The 3,890-nt window shown below is 30.8% G+C and overlaps 1 long non-coding RNA gene across 2 annotated transcripts; it reads right to left on the bottom strand.

Annotated features, from left to right (window-relative positions):
* Positions 1 to 262: 262 nt before the first annotated feature.
* On the bottom strand, positions 263 to 2,334 carry LOC139906374 (uncharacterized). 2 transcript variants are annotated; one of them, XR_011781863.1, is made up of 3 exons: positions 1,221 to 2,334; positions 1,028 to 1,153; positions 263 to 965 (listed from the first exon to the last, which is right to left on the bottom strand). It is a non-coding gene; the product is annotated as an uncharacterized lncRNA (long non-coding RNA). The 2 variants fall into 2 exon arrangements; XR_011781862.1 differs by having other exon boundaries at positions 1,028 to 2,334.
* Between the last annotated feature and the right edge of the window lie 1,556 nt (positions 2,335 to 3,890).

Here is a 3,890-nt window from a genome sequence, read left to right as displayed (position 1 = left end):
GTTCAAGTAAACTAATTAACAAAATGGTTTAGTAATGTTTGAAAAGTTTGTACAGGTTCCGAGACTATCATTGTTTAAAATACTGATGTGATTATCTTGAAGGTATAACGAAAGTATTCATTAGCAAAATGTTTAATGAACTACGTATAATTGACTTTGACGTTTTATATCCGTTACAGTAGATTTGAAAACGTCACCCTCCATGAAATTGTAATTCATTATGAACCTTATTCTCAGAATAATAGCTAATGAAACGACAAAGTAGAGTATTTCGAAATATATTTGAAGTTTAAAAAAGAAGGCTTTAATTAAATATAACCTACATACTAAAAATTATACCATCATACATTTATGTTAAATATACAAAATTAAACAATTGGAATCATATAACTAATAACAATAAATTATATATACAGAATATTGAAAAAATAGATTGATCCAAATAATATTTTCTTGTTCTGACATTGGAATCCAGTTAAATATGTCATAACTTTAGGTTGCAAAACACAAGCGAGACGTGGAGTTTCATCAAAAAGATAATCCCCCTCTTCTTCATGTGGAAGTTGCTATATCCAATTGTGCACAGGATAGATACATCTCTACCGATGAGATCTAACTAAATATTAATAATAAAGTAAATGTCAAAATCATAAAATTAGACAATAAATATACTAATAAAAAATGTTAGAAATAAATTCATCGTAAAGATTTAGAGCAAAAGCTAATTATGTAGTAATGTCCGGCGATATTACTCTCTATTAAGAGCATCAAAAAAGATTTTTTCCCGTTATTTAGGTATGCTTATATAACAACATACTATTATCATGAAGGATATACACAATTGTTAATTATAATGCAACACCCAATGTAACTACCCTCGTTGTTGTGACCATTTAAACAGTTGTTTTTGACTTTTATGAGTTTTCTGAACAACATTTCTTGGAGCCCATCAACCATAGCTAAGCCTTAAGTGATAAAAAAGTAATATTTATTGAATATGTTATATTGGAAAACCAAATGATCATACCCAAGTCTTTAAGTGAGGAAACTAATGTCAGACAAACTAGTTGCGAACCATCCAAAGCTACTACCCCCGTTGTTGTGACCATTTAAGCAGTTGTTTTTGCTATTTAATTAGTTGTGTATCATAATTCTTGATATGTTTAGCAAAAATAGAATTATGTTTTATGGTTAGATTTAAAAAAAAATTGAATACTTACGGTGAGATAGTACAAAATTCAGAGTTCCATTTCGAAATTAGTAAATATTGTATACTTTTTACGGATAACTTGATCGTCATTTGGTATGGATGACTCAAAACATTTTTATATGTATTTCTATAAATGACATCAGTACCAATTTCATTTCAGTTAAGGTCAAATTAATAAGAATTTCTTCTTCAGATTCATGGGCTCTATTGACCTGAGATTGTTGGATATCAAAAGAAGATTGAGTAAATCCCAGGTTATTATCTCCATTAGAATATCAGTTTCTAATTGTACTGAGACTAGGTAAGCAAAAGTCGAATTTCTTCCGTACATAATTATAGGCTTTGGTCGAGTAAAACGACAATTTCAAAGGGAACACTTGAAGCTCAGGTGAGTAGCTGCTTGACTTTCCTTTCCATTATTTCTGAGTTGTCTCCTCTTCAACAAAATTTTAGATACGCCCGACATTGTTTCAAGAATGGATGTCGCCTCTTCTGACATCCATTTCTTGGACTTCAATTCATTGACTACGTCAAATAAGGTTGATAACTTCTTACCTAAGCTATTTTTTTTTCCTTCTGGACTTTTGTGATCTCGATGAAAGGAGGAAATCGTATCACCATGGCATTGGAGTTTCTTCTTGATGTTTTGAGCTGATGAAAGACAGTAGGGATGATCCAACTTTATATTATTTGATCTTCCCGGAACTTAATATCTAGCAAGGGCTTAGGGGACGTTTTCACTACTTTGGGGGATGAGGAATGTCTCTCCATGGGGGAATTGCGTTTTCAATTGGTTCTTGCTTCATCTTCTTGAGGATGAGGCAGAAATGCTTTGAATATCATAGGCACAGCGATTTCTCTTAACCTTATAACATCCAAATGTCTATTAAAAATCTCAGTATCAAAATGTTGGTAACAAATCCTTAAATGGTCCTTTGGACTAAAGTTTTTAAGCTTGAAGTTCCTTACCCATTGCAGGCACCTTTCTGAATCCTTCAGAAATCGATGAAATTAAAACACAAACGCAACACAAGACATGATTTGCATTTTCCCTCTAAAGCTTAGCTATGAATAAATTACTCTAAGGAATACATAAAATGGCTGCTGATAGCTGAAGGGCGAGTCTCCTCCTTTTTATATAGGATGTACATTCATTTATTATATAAATAGGTGTTTGTAGTATAAAGAACGAATTTTATTTTCCTTATCAGTTGTCATTATTATTTAATTCCTGAGTAGTGAACATACCTTCCTAAATAGATTAAATTATATTCAAAACCTGACTGAACGTTTGTGTGTGTTTAATAAAAGATGGAGCGTACCCCTGAAGGTTAATTGTTTGCCCATTTTGGACTCAAAGTAGAATTGGGGATCGACATTGTAGCTGATCAAAGGAAACGTCATAAGCATTATTATTTCTCTTCTCCATAATATTCTTCAAATTGTTCATTTCCGTTTTTCGCACATTCCACACTGGATTTTCACCTTCAATGATGATATTGGCTTCATTAATTAATTTTTTTACACTGAATTTTTAAAATATGAATGCATCCTGGATGACATGTTTTTTAAAATTATGATTCCTTTTGCACTTTAAATCAAAAGGAATGGAATATTTTCCATTCCTTAATAAATTAATAAACAAGTGTACAAATAATTTTGCGAGGGTTTTGGAGAAGTTAGTAAAATATTTTTTATTGGAAGTGAAGAAAATTTAAGATGATGCCGATGTAATATAGTTAAATCTAGCAAATTTGATGAATTTTTAAGACCTCCTCTATCAAATTTGATTTTGAAGTTTTTCCAAAAGATGTCGATCTTCACCTGAAAAATCGATATTCGTGGTTACGGGTAGGCCTGTCACGATTACACATTTTTCTGTACGATTAATTTCCCTTATAAATTATTGCGAAAAGCGATAATATTGCCGTTTTGACTTAATTTTCCATTTATGGCATAATAATGCAAGTACACCCTTTCGAAAATTAATAAAGATTAATTCTTAAAGTTTATTAAAACTGTACATCTAGAAGACATTTAAAATATCCATAATTAATTAACAAAAGATCCAAAAAGAATAAGTAAAATTATTTTCACGAAAAATGCTCTTAAATAAACACCAATTATGACCAAAAATAATAATTTCAATTTAAACACTAAATAAAAGGATAGAAACCTGATTACTTGAACAAATATTAAGTATTAGTCTCAGACATATAGCCTAAAATGCCAAGTAGGACCTTAGAGCAAAAAAAGTGCAAACTAACAACAAAAAACATGACTGAAAGTGGATGCCTCAAAAGGTCATATGCAAATCAGTATGCCTGTTTGATCTTGCAAATTCCGAGCAAGAAATACCAACACTGGATTAAAAACTTTTGATATTCAGTGATTTTGAAGCCTGCAGATTTATTACAATTGTTCAATTTGAAATTATCTGTTGAAAAGTTATTCTAATTTTTTTTTTTTTAAAAGATGAACTGTATCAAAAAAGCGGAAATATCCTATTTCTAGGTTAAAAAGGATTTTCAATGGACGACTGCAAAGTCCCATTACACAGCTGTTGATTGTAAATTTTTCGGTTAGAGGAATGCCCATAACACACACAGGTAACAATATCAAACCTCAGCTTCATTGTTATTTGGATAACTGATATTCCCACTCTTAAATGATTTTAGAG

This window comes from Lepeophtheirus salmonis, chromosome 9, assembly GCF_016086655.4.
Source record: "Lepeophtheirus salmonis chromosome 9, UVic_Lsal_1.4, whole genome shotgun sequence".
Taxonomy (NCBI): domain Eukaryota; kingdom Metazoa; phylum Arthropoda; class Copepoda; order Siphonostomatoida; family Caligidae; genus Lepeophtheirus; species Lepeophtheirus salmonis.
The sequence above is the reverse complement of the archived record's forward strand: the minus strand, read 5'-3'. Positions and strand labels throughout refer to the sequence as shown.